Source organism: Podarcis bocagei (genome assembly GCF_964188305.1).
Source record: "Podarcis bocagei genome assembly, chromosome: Z".
NCBI classification, from domain to species: domain Eukaryota; kingdom Metazoa; phylum Chordata; class Lepidosauria; order Squamata; family Lacertidae; genus Podarcis; species Podarcis bocagei.
The window spans coordinates 40716478-40728041 of NC_138140.1; the positions used below are offsets into that span (position 1 = coordinate 40716478).

The 11564-nt window shown below is 41.8% G+C and overlaps 2 long non-coding RNA genes across 5 annotated transcripts; one reads left to right on the forward strand and one right to left on the reverse strand.

Moving 5' to 3' along the window:
• Nucleotides 1-1162: 1162 nt before the first annotated feature.
• Nucleotides 1163-3928, reverse strand: LOC308579170. 2 transcript variants are annotated; one of them, XR_014004328.1, is made up of 3 exons: nucleotides 3829-3928; nucleotides 3011-3213; nucleotides 1163-2081 (listed from the first exon to the last, which is right to left on the reverse strand). It is a non-coding gene; the product is annotated as an uncharacterized lncRNA (long non-coding RNA). The 2 variants fall into 2 exon arrangements; XR_014004329.1 differs by lacking the exon at nucleotides 3829-3928 and adding an exon at nucleotides 3370-3452.
• On the forward strand, nucleotides 3454-10713 carry LOC308579169. 3 transcript variants are annotated; one of them, XR_014004325.1, is made up of 4 exons: nucleotides 3454-3704; nucleotides 5047-5159; nucleotides 6297-6408; nucleotides 10413-10710. It is a non-coding gene; the product is annotated as an uncharacterized lncRNA (long non-coding RNA). The 3 variants fall into 3 exon arrangements; XR_014004326.1 differs by lacking the exon at nucleotides 3454-3704 and adding an exon at nucleotides 3728-4208 and having other exon boundaries at nucleotides 10413-10709; XR_014004327.1 differs by lacking the exon at nucleotides 3454-3704 and having other exon boundaries at nucleotides 4278-5159; nucleotides 10413-10713.
• Nucleotides 10714-11564: the final 851 nt, after the last annotated feature.

Consider the following 11564-nt stretch of genomic DNA (forward strand, 5'->3'; position numbering starts at 1 on the left):
TCTCGGGCCCTGGACTCTCAGCCTGGCGCCCCTGACAGCCCGGCGCCTGGGTGGCCTGCACCCCTAGCCCTGCTCGGAAGTTGTTAAGAGACTCCTATTTCCGTCAGAGGAAAAACACATACACATCATGGTTAATGTGCACAACTCCCTCTACAAAGGGCCTGCCCAAGGCATTTTGGCTCTTGAGGTAAAGCACAAAATGGCGAGCACACACACACAGGGAAGAAGGGGCAAGTGAAGATCTACATCAGGAACAAGAGAGGAATAAAGATCAACATCAGGATCTGCTCCTCCTCGGGATCCTGCTGCCTGAGGCGGTCGCCTCACCTTGTCTCATGGGTTGGCTAGCCCTGCTTCTATATGGTCAGAAGATGTGAATATTCCCCATGAGGCATGGTGAATGTCTCCTTAATTGATGAACTCGCATTACCCCAAACATGTCCATGTGTATGCATCTAATTAAAGCTTCAAAATTATTTAGTTAAAAGCTTCACAATAATTTTCCATCATTGCTCTAGGTAATAAGCAGGTTGCCTACTTCTCTATAAATTCGTGAGAAAAAATGTCTAAGCTCACACTTCAGGAAAAGGCTGTATTTCATGTTGTGCTTCCTTGATAATGTCTCCATAATGAAACCTTCTGGGAAGCCTATCTACCGTTGTACCTGCATCTCTTGATATAAAAGGGAAGAGAAAGGTTTCTATAAAACATGCAACACTTAGTGTAGCTTGAAAAATCTGATGTATTTTTTGGTTCTCTTTCCAAAGATCCTGACCTTGTGATATATATAATTCATAAACACAAAGGTAAATATTAAATCGTAATTGAGCAAGGCAGAGTAATGAAATATCTGTGAATCCAAAATTTAAAAGAACTGTGCAATTGCTTTACAGATGCATACATATTATTTCTGAGGGGTTTGATATATTGCAGCAATATATGCACACACACACATACACAATGGACCCTCCAGAAATGAATTAAATTCGTTCCGGGGCTCCGTCCACAACCAGAAAAGTCTGTAGGCAGAGGCGTCTCTGCTGCGATTGAGCGCTTCTGCGCATGCGGCGAAACCCAGAAGTATACACTTCCAAGTTTGCCGCGTTCGTAACCCGAAAGTTACGTATCCAGAGCGGTACGTAACTAGCGGGTCCACTGTGTATGTATGTGTGTGTGTGTGCATGCGCTGACATAAAGACTACATCAATGTGAGTCAGGCATCTTTAGGGTTATCTCATTAGTTTTGTTTCATTGTATTGATCCAATTTTCTGCACAGTGAAAATTCTGGGTAAAGCTTGATAATCTGGTCGTATTTCTGATTTCCTTCCTATTCACATACTTTGGCACTGGCTGTATAAAGACATTACTTTGGGAGCTAGGGATCTAAGATGGTAGTGATTTCCATTCCAACCTGTATTTGTCACAATCAGCACTGTTTCCATTTTTCTGTAGTTCAGTTTCTGCCAAATATTATGTTATTTTTCTTGCTGTCTGCTATTTAAGGTACATTAAGGTACATAAGAATTTTCATAACCGACATTCATTTCAATGTAAAGGAGACATCAAAACAATGTTAGAGTCACCAACTGCATATTGTTTCTGGACTTAAAAACAGCAAAGATATCAATAAATACTGCTTGCATTTGCTTGACTGCTTTTCATTCCTGACTAAAGACGAGCATACCAACTCCAGCAATTTCTGCTTCTTTTTCCATTGGTATACTTTGACATCATTACTGTTTAAATGTTCTTCCTCTGGACAGCAACCCCACCACCACCACAATCCGCACACATTGTGTATGTTGCTAGGAAACTGAAGTAGTCATAATTGTTACCTTCCAAATAAGCATACCTAATAGAGAGTTCACTAAATTACTGAAATTTATATTTATATCAAGAAGAAACAAATATCAGCATTTGGGAGTGAGGAGATACATACCTATTAGGGAGCGACTACATTTTGATAGTTGTGATGTGCAAATATCTAGGAGCAGTTTTCAAAGCAATTTCCTCATTTACTTTTCAACATTATCGAGTAATTCAAAGCAATGATGATTGAAGTTGGGAGGCTGTGTATCAGCTGGAGACATTTTGCAAAAGAAATACATTGCATATACTATTTTCTTTCCTTTAGTAGTTGTAGGGGAGGAGATATTGGTAGGTGTCTAGAGGCACTGGATCTCAGCATAGCCAGTGTTCCTATCACCCTTACTTTTCCGAATGTGAAAGACAAGTGAAACCTTTGGGGCCTAGTGGCTTGGGACAGTAGTTTGCCATATTGAAGTCTTCTCTAGACCCTGGTCTTTCTGACTGAGAAAGAAGAAGAATGCGAACAGTGGTGAAGTTGCAGCACTCGCTTGAGTCACCACTACATATTGGAAGCTGAGTCACTGCTACTTATTAGGAAAGGAGTGAGGTGTCAGAGACGTACGTGTGATGCAAGTATACTAGCAGGGATGCCAGATTGCCTTCACTTGTGCATTTGTACTATGCTAAATTTCCTGCCCTCTTGCCCTTCCCCTGTCCGATAGCAGCAATGACTCAGATGTCCAGAGGCCAGGTGAGCACTGCCACCCCACCCCACTGTCCACTACTGCTTCTCAGAAAGTCCTTTTGGACTGCTGCTAAAGAGAGGTTGGGAAACTAGTTGTGTGGGCCAGATTTGGCCCATAGGAAACCAGCTCCCCACCTCTGCATGTTTGTTTGTTTTTTCTCAGAAAATATAAAAGTAATTCTTAGGTATTTTTAAACACTCATAATTCAAAATCTTCATATGGAAAATTCAGTGATCTCAAATGTTGATGGCAGGATTAATTTTCAGCCATCTCCCTTAGGGGAATGCCGATTCTGTCTAATTTTTCCTGAAGTTCTTTAGCCCATTACCATCTCTTGATAAGTCCCCCCGAAGGTCTGCCTTTTAAACCATTTACCAAACCTGTCTTTCAATCATCAGACTGCTGCAGCTGTTTTCTTGTGGACATTTCATAAGACTGATCCCCAGGCACCTACCTGAATTCCAGCACTTTGTATTAGCATCAACCGTGCAACTCGACATTCCCTATCACAGGAACTGTGTTCGGTCTCAAGAAAGATGAACATATCATTTTTGACATGGAGCTCAAAAAGGCTTGTTTTGTGGGTTGAAGGATAAGCTACGATCCAGGGGATAAGTTTTGTTCCCTGTCTTCTTTGCCAAGATTATTGCAGAACTTCTGCTTAACAACAAATTACATTCATAAATACAGGCTGGCAATGGCCCTTGAAAGACAGCTTGCATACCACGACAAGACAGAAATATGTATATGTGTATATATATACACACACACACACACACACACACACACACACACACACATATACAGTGGTACCTCTGGTTACGAAAATTCATTCCGGAGGTCCGTTCTTAACCTGAAACTATTCTTAACCTGAGGTACCACTTTGGCTAATGGGGCCTCCCGCTGCCACCGCGCGATTTCCGTTCTCATCCTGAGGTAAAGTTCTTAACCCGAGGTACTACTTCCGGGTTAGTGGAGTTTGCAACCCGAGCTACCACTGTGTGTGTGTGTGTGTGTGTGTGTGTGTGTATCACAGAAATGATCCTCCCACTATACATTTTTTTCCAGTGTAATTACAGTATGGAATTTGAAAATGGGGTGGGGGAAGAGATGCTGGTTGAGACAGTGAATGCCTTTATAGCAGCACAGTGAGTAGGACTGAAGTGTTGTGCAATGGTAAATTAATCAACACAGAGTTTTCTTCATAAACAGAATAAAACTCTTACTTGGGAAAATAAAGTTGTTCAGAAACAGCATAGTTAAAGAGCATACACAGAGTGCTCATAGCAGCTATCTGACTCTTCACAGTCTTAGATAGTGATTCACTAGAGTCCTGGAGCCACTCTGTCTGCAACAACACAACATACACACTGGCTGAGACACACACAGACACTGAGGCCCATAAAGAGTCTGGCTACTTTTATAGGGAGAACGAGTCATCACCCAAGATGAGACACGAGTCACAATGACTTAGCAGGCTTAGGCTTGAATGATTGTGTAGGCCTTGTAGGCCTTAGTGTTTCTGCTTTCAAGAACCTTTGTCTCATGACATGAAGTGTGTGTGTGTGTGTGTGTGTGTGTGTGTGTGTGTGTGTGTGTGTGTGTAAATAATCTCTATCTGGGATGCAGCAGTAGAACTCCAGTAGCATCCAGTAAGGATCCTTGAACAATTCTCGTTTTGAAAAACAATTATCACCCCAAAGGCAGAGCCAAAGGTTTTACTTATTCATTTATTTATTCAGTGCCTTTCCATTCTGCCCTTTTAAGGCAAAACCTTTACAATTTGCTAACAAAACATCAATACAACACAGATATACAAGGATAGAACAAGGTCAATAAATTAACAGCTAAGCAGCAGCAATTAAAACATAGAACTTAGCATGAATTCAGCAGTCAAATGCCAAGAAGAACAGCCACGAAAATGTGCTTTAGTTATTCTTTTTCTTTGCAAAAAGAAATGCAAAGTGGCTTACAACAACAGCACATACATGAGTATGCCATCAATATATTTTTCTCCAGGGAAGGTACTTCCAAAGAAGTGGGCTACTCATGCAAAGCCCCTATCTCTGTTACCTTTATTCCCCCAAGAACTTTTGAGTCTTTTTAAAAGAGAAGAATCATCGCCTGGAGTATGTCTAGAGTGATCTATCCCACTTTCACCCCCAATATGCAGGCATTGCAGGTTTGCATATTTGTTTAGCAAACTACAAAGCCTATTTCAACCACCAGCAGCATTCAGACCAAAACAAGGGGGGGGGGAGGCACCATACCATGTGGAGCAATGTCTCTCCTGAGCTGCAGTTAGCTAGGGGGTAGCTCAGTGATAAAAACAACATGCATGACATGCACAAGATCCTAGTTTCACTTCCTGGCATTGACAGGTGGGGCTGGGGAAGACTCCCATTTGAAACCCTGAAGAGCCACTGCTTGTGGCCTGTTGGAACCCATAATACCATATGCTGTTCTCTTGTCTGGTTTACTCACCCTTAGGTAACTGAAGGGTCACGGGGTCTTGGCATGCAAATGGGTGGATTTACTTACAAATGGAAAGCAAGGTGTCTCGGAGTATGAAGCACTTGGCCGAATTGAAGCAACAAAGTTGGGTATGGTGAGGCAATCCATTTCCCCTAAGAAGGCCCTTTCCTCCTTTGCTTTTTCACCTCTTCCTGCTTCCACAACTGCTTGGCAATAAGGTCCCATTGCTTTCATTATTCTTAGAGAGAGATAGCCCAGAACATCACAATTTTGTTTGGTAACTCATTCTAGCCAGACCTCTGGCTCTACTCCTCATCTGCTGGTCTCAACAAACATGCCTTGATTCTCTGTGTCCAGATTAGCAGTCCATATATTGGTGAACTATTCCTCCCATAACCCCTGATCATCGACCATGTTGTCTATTGTTGATGGAAGTTGTAATCCAACAGTATGTGGATGGTGCCACATTGGAATCAGCTGCTCTAGAATACTGGCTGGTTTCGCTAACAGGGCCTTGTCTGCGCAGCTGATGCCAGCTTGTGAAATAGCATTGATGAACTAGAGGAATGAACACAGCAGAGTACTGGTTTTTGTTCAAAGAAAGGAGAAGGGAAATAAAGATGATGGAAGAACAAAGATATGCAGCGAGAGGATTTTATGAAAAGCTTAGCCCTAAACGGCCTCGGTCCAGTATACCTGAAGGAGCGTCTCCATCCCCATCGTTCAGCCTGGACACTAAGGTCCAGCACTGAGGGCCCTCTGGCGGTTTCCTCGCTGCGAGAAGCCAAGCTACAAGGAACCAGGCAGAGGGCCTTGTCGGTAGTGGCACCCGCCCTGTGGAACGCCCTCCCACCAGATGACAAAGAGAAAAACAACCACCAGACTTTTAGAAGAAATCTGAAGGCAGCCCTGTTTAGGGAAGCTTTTAATGTTTAATAGACTATTGTATTTTAATATTCTGTTGGAAGCCTTCGAGAGTGGCTGGGAAAACCCAGCCAGATGGGTGGGATATAAATAAATTATTATTATTATTATTATTATTATTATTATTATTATTATTATTACCAATGTAGGTACCATCTAAAACCTTGAAATCTCATGAGATGATCTTGGAAATATAAAATTCATATCCATACACACTACCCTGGTTTTCTTGTATGTTGTTATTCCTTCACAGTAAAATTACTTTTGTAGACCTTCAACATTGTTAGAAGTGTAATCAAACTTTGTTACATAAAGGTGTTTTTTTGGTTTTTTTTACTTAGATGGATGTTTGGCTACTAAAATTAGATGCAACATTTTGGAACGTTTACTAATCAGCCATCTGCATAACAGAGGCCTATTTTGCAATAGCAGGGGTAATTACAGCTTTAAAAGGTAAGCGGTCACTTTGTCACCTTTGTGTTAATTAGTTATTGTGCTCAGTGCCGCCAAATTTGTGGGAAGATTGTTGGACCTCTGATTTGCTGATGAAGTAATTAATTTACCTAATTATCAATATCAGTGGTATAAGGAAGAGGGGTAAAGTGATACTATTGCCATATGTAGCACCCTTTCATAAGAAACATGAATATGCTCGTGGGCTAATAAAATAATTTTACAATGTTTATGTTTTGTTGACCTATCTGCTAGTCTAGGGATGTGGAACTTTGAAAATGAGTTATGTGTGGTTAAGGGGCATCAAATGTTCTCTCCAGTCCACACTTAATTTAAAATGGCATCTCAGCCTGAGAAGGAATGGAAATAAAATGCTAACAAAAGAGTGATTGCAGGTCTCGGTGTTTAACATGTAAGATCTCTCATCTTAAAAAATTAATTAGTCCATAATAGTCCATTCTATGAAAGGAAATCAGGGAAAGTAATATTAGTTATTATGAGTTGGATGGTTCCTCATGCACCAAAGGGCTATCAAGACACATGAGGGCTTGGAAGAGATGGAAGAAAGGCTTTGGTATATACAAGCTGGTCTGTAGCTCAAAACATATCAAGGGGGCTATTGTCAACCCTAAACTTTTAGTAATGGTATTTCTGTGTTTGCCTTTGACAATGGCATAGTTGTCTTTGATCCCACATTTTAAGAGTGAATTTGGAACTGACCATCTCCACCTTTGGTCACATGTCACTACCCAACAGGAAATGGGAAGGTGCTACTCCACCCACCCCATTCCGCCACTGCTGCCAAAGCCTCCTTTATCTGGGATGCATGATGGTGTCTGAAGCAGTGGCAGCTGATTCTGCAAGCTATTCTGTTAAAGATATATTTGTTATTTATATTTCAGGAAAGCTAACATAGTGTACATCACAAGGCTCGGGTCTGTTTAAAGTGGCATTAGCTAACAAGGATGTTGGCTGCTACGGTTTATAAAACTAAACAAATTAGATGGCAACTATCAATAATTGAGCAACTTTCTCTTCCAGGAGGAACAACTTTGCTTTCTCAAGCTGCTGCTATAAAATGCAAAATAATGACTTTTTAAAATTGGGGTGGGTGGGTGATTCTTTTATCCTCAGTGCAGGCCTGGTAAACAGAGAATCTGATATAATGTTCCAGTACATAAAGAGATATTACAGAGCTGAGAAGAAAATGTGGCCATTTCGCCCCTCTTTACAATGACCGTGAAAAATTACAGCAGCTAATTAAATAGCCACTGCTTCTTCCCTCCCCACTTCACTGCTCAACCTCTATCATTTTAATAAGCCATTCTTCAGAACAAAATGCTGTATTCATAATGGATGATATTCAGTTATGATCAATACTCATGCAAGATTTAGCATCCGATTTTAAACAGACGGTTACAATGCTCAGAAATAAATAGTGCATGGAACAGACACTCCCTGCATGATTCAGAGCACAGAGGAAGGAAACACTATTCTTTTTAGGCGAAACACCTCTACTACATAATGCCTTCTTCCTTTTCAGAGGTTGGGATCTGACTTCAGATTCACAGCAATTCTGCATTTCTTCCTTTGAATCTGTACACTAAAGTTTAAAAAGTTGACACTGTGAATGTCTGCAGGAGGGGAGGGGACAAAGGACCTTTGGATATGTAAAGAGATCCGTCTTCACTACGCTATAACAAGTAAACTGTTCTATGAGCCTTCTTTGCTATGTTTATAGCCAGCACAAGACCCCAGATCCACAGTCTCCCTCCCCCAGGGAACAAGAATGTGGGAAAGGGGAAGCATTTTTATTTATTTATTTATTTTTGCTCTTGAAGTCCTTACTAGTTATTGCTGTTCCATAATTTTTTCTGGGGAGGTGCAAGGGTTGCATTGAGATGTGTTCAACTGCCATCTATGGTCAAAGACCGAAAGGTCTACACACTTTGTTGCAAATATCACCTGATAGAAATAAATTTTGAAGAGGAAGAGCAAGAACTTCTTACATTACTAGCTACTATTCGGAGCAGATAGCATAAAAAGTAGATGTGCAAAAAAGGCTGGAATAATAGAAAGAATTTCCTTTGTACAGGGATACCTCTGGTTGCGAACGGGATCCGTTCCGGAGGCCCGTTCACAACATGAAAAGCCCACAACCTGAAGCGCTGTATCTGTGTAGGTGTGTGGTGCGATTTGGTGCTTGTGCGCATGCGTAAAGCGTGATTTAGAAGTTGTGCACATGTGCGAGTGGCGAAACCCGGAAGTAACACGTTCTGTTACTTCCGGGTCGCTGCGGAGCGCAACCCTAAAACGCTCAACCTGAAGCAACTTCAACCCGATGTATGACTGTACTTTTTTTTTTAATAGACTGCAGAGGTGGGGGGGGGCATTCATGCACACAGTCCTAGTACTTTGTGACCAGCTGCAAAACTCAGTACTGCTCATACAGTTTCTCCTGAGCCCCCCCCCCCCCGAGCCAGTTTTCTGGGCCTAAGACCATCAAATACCATTAAAGACACATCTCTAGCTATTAGCTAAGCAAAACTCTACCAACTGTTAACTTTCCACTTGACATTGCCCAACAACATTTAGCAGCCGAAGGAAACAGATTTAGAAATAGCGCTAATGATGCTCAAGAGATGGCTGACTAGAGAGCTATTGTTTTACAGAGTCTCTTTTGAGACTAAGGACACTCTTGACAAATTGGATATTGGCTTTTTGGCAGCATTTCTAGCCTCAGCATGCACACGAAAAAGGCACAGAGGAAGAAATGTGCACAGCCCTTCAGGCTTGCTCATGGGGCATCTCTTCTGCTATTAAATATCAGAGTGTGTAACTCACAAAATCAATGAGTATGATCAGTCTTCCTTTGTACGAAAAGCTACCACCTGCCACCTTCAGGCCCCCATGGGCAAATTCTCCTTTTCTCTCCTAACTTGAGTTCTCATAATGGGGACAAAATCTTGCAGGGAAATGCCAGCAGATCATAATTAGGCATCCGAGTTCCACAATTGGCACAGCATTGGTTGAGGCATAAATGGTAATTGCACCATGGCTGCTACACAGGGAACTTACATGTGTGTGTGTTAGGGCTCAGCATTATCTATTCTATTTAATCAAATTCGGCTTACTTCCTGCATTTATATAAACCTTCCTGCCCAAGTATTTCATACAGTTACAGTTTAAAATAATAGCCTTTAATATATTGGAAATGATACAAGGGGGGGGGGGAGGGAAAGGAAAACCAGAAAATTTGGGTACCAGTTCCAGATGATGCTACATAATGAACAGGCGGAATGACCACTGCAAAAGGTGATTCTGAGAAATGCTTGCCCTTCTTACCATACACAATGCATCCCCTGGAAATTGTTCATTAGACAAGCATTTGCATAACGAGTCCAAAATTTCCACTTATTCCAATGGGAACATTTATAATCTGTAATCTTCCCTACCCCCCATTGTTCATTTCTGGAATGGCTGCAGACAACCAGCAAAAGAGAGACAAAGGAAAAACTGATTTGTCTGATGTCTCCTGCTCTTTGATTTGTCCTCTATGTTTCAACATGGTCTCTGCCACAAAAGGGCTGCCACGAACCAGGAGCACAAACAAGTAATGCAGTGAGGAAATAGGCATATTTCAGCTGCTGCAATATTTGAATCTGTGGTGTGCATAGCAAGGTTTGGGCATCATTCTCTATGTTGGGATAACTGATTTTTTGTAGAATGAGCTGGTGAGTAGTTGGACCTGCATGTGGTCAAATGAGATGTTGGTTCATTCAGTGAGGGGGGGGTGCTCACTGTCTAATTTCCTTCTCTCTCTCTCTCTCTCTCTCTGTGTGTGTGTGTGGACTCGGATAGATGGGTAAAGAAAAAGTGTTTTATATGCATTGTATATGCATTATAACATTGTGATACCAGATGGCACTGTGGAGTTCCATTTTTACCAACACCATTTCTCATACAAAGTTTACAACACTGAAATGCTTCTTTGCTGTGTCTAGATCCAGCCTCTGCCTCTGCCTCTCTGGCAGCCAGGTGGAATGGATACGGATGACAAAGGTTCTTGGAGAGGAGAGGATTCTAGCCAAGCTGATGGAGAAGGCCACACTGTCTCATCTCTCCCTCTGCAGCAGTGAGAGATTTGACTCCTTGGCCCCATCTGCACTACTCATTTAAAGCAACATTATATGGTCATAATTCCCCATCCCCCTCCAGCACCCTGGGAACTATAGGGGAACTGAGAATTGTTAGGAGACCCCATTCCCCTCATAGAGTTACAAGTCCCCAAGTTCCCTTAGAAGAGGGATTGAATGTTAAACCCCTCAGAATTGTAGCTCTGTGAGGGGATTAGGGGTCTCCTAACAACTCTTAACACTACTAACAAACTCCAGTTCCCAGCATTCTTTGCGGGAAGTCATGACTGTTTAAAGTGGTATGATACTGCTTTAAATTTTATTTACAATCCACATCTTCTAAGTGCTTCAACAATCTCGATGATGTTTAAAAATTAAAGTATACACAATTTACATACTATATGCTCAGCACCAATTAGTGTGTTTTCAAGCTATCATCTTGTATCAACTCAGCCTCTTTTTCATTTCTTCTGAACATCATTTATTCAACAGAAGAAGCTCACAGAACGATTTTGACTTGATCTTTTGAAGCTGACATGTCACTTTACTCTAGAATGCAACTTGAAATTCTCTTTATTAAAGTTTTACCACCAAGCTCCCTGCTAATCGTTTCATGCAAAAAAATGTGAAGAACCTCACACTTTGTAAAACTCTTACCGCGATCACAAGAAAAGAGGAGAGATCAATGAAGGGTCTCAAAGATCTCTGCCTTATTGCTTCAAAGGAACAAAGGGTGTACAAATCAAGTCTGCAAAAATCGAATCGTCCCAAACCCTAGAGGATTTGTGTTAAACAAAACTAATCAGTTCTTCTAATGTTTTGGCACTGATTAACACATAAGTCTGCAGCTCGAAAGGTTCGTTTTACCTAAAGGACTTTTCTTTGATGGCCGACTGCAGCAAAGACTTGAATCCCTACCATGGGTGAAAGCACTGGCGGAGGAAGGGGGTGCGGTAGGTGCAGTTCGCCCCGGGTGTCATCCCTGAGGGGGAGTGACATTGCTGCGCCACTGCCCCCCCC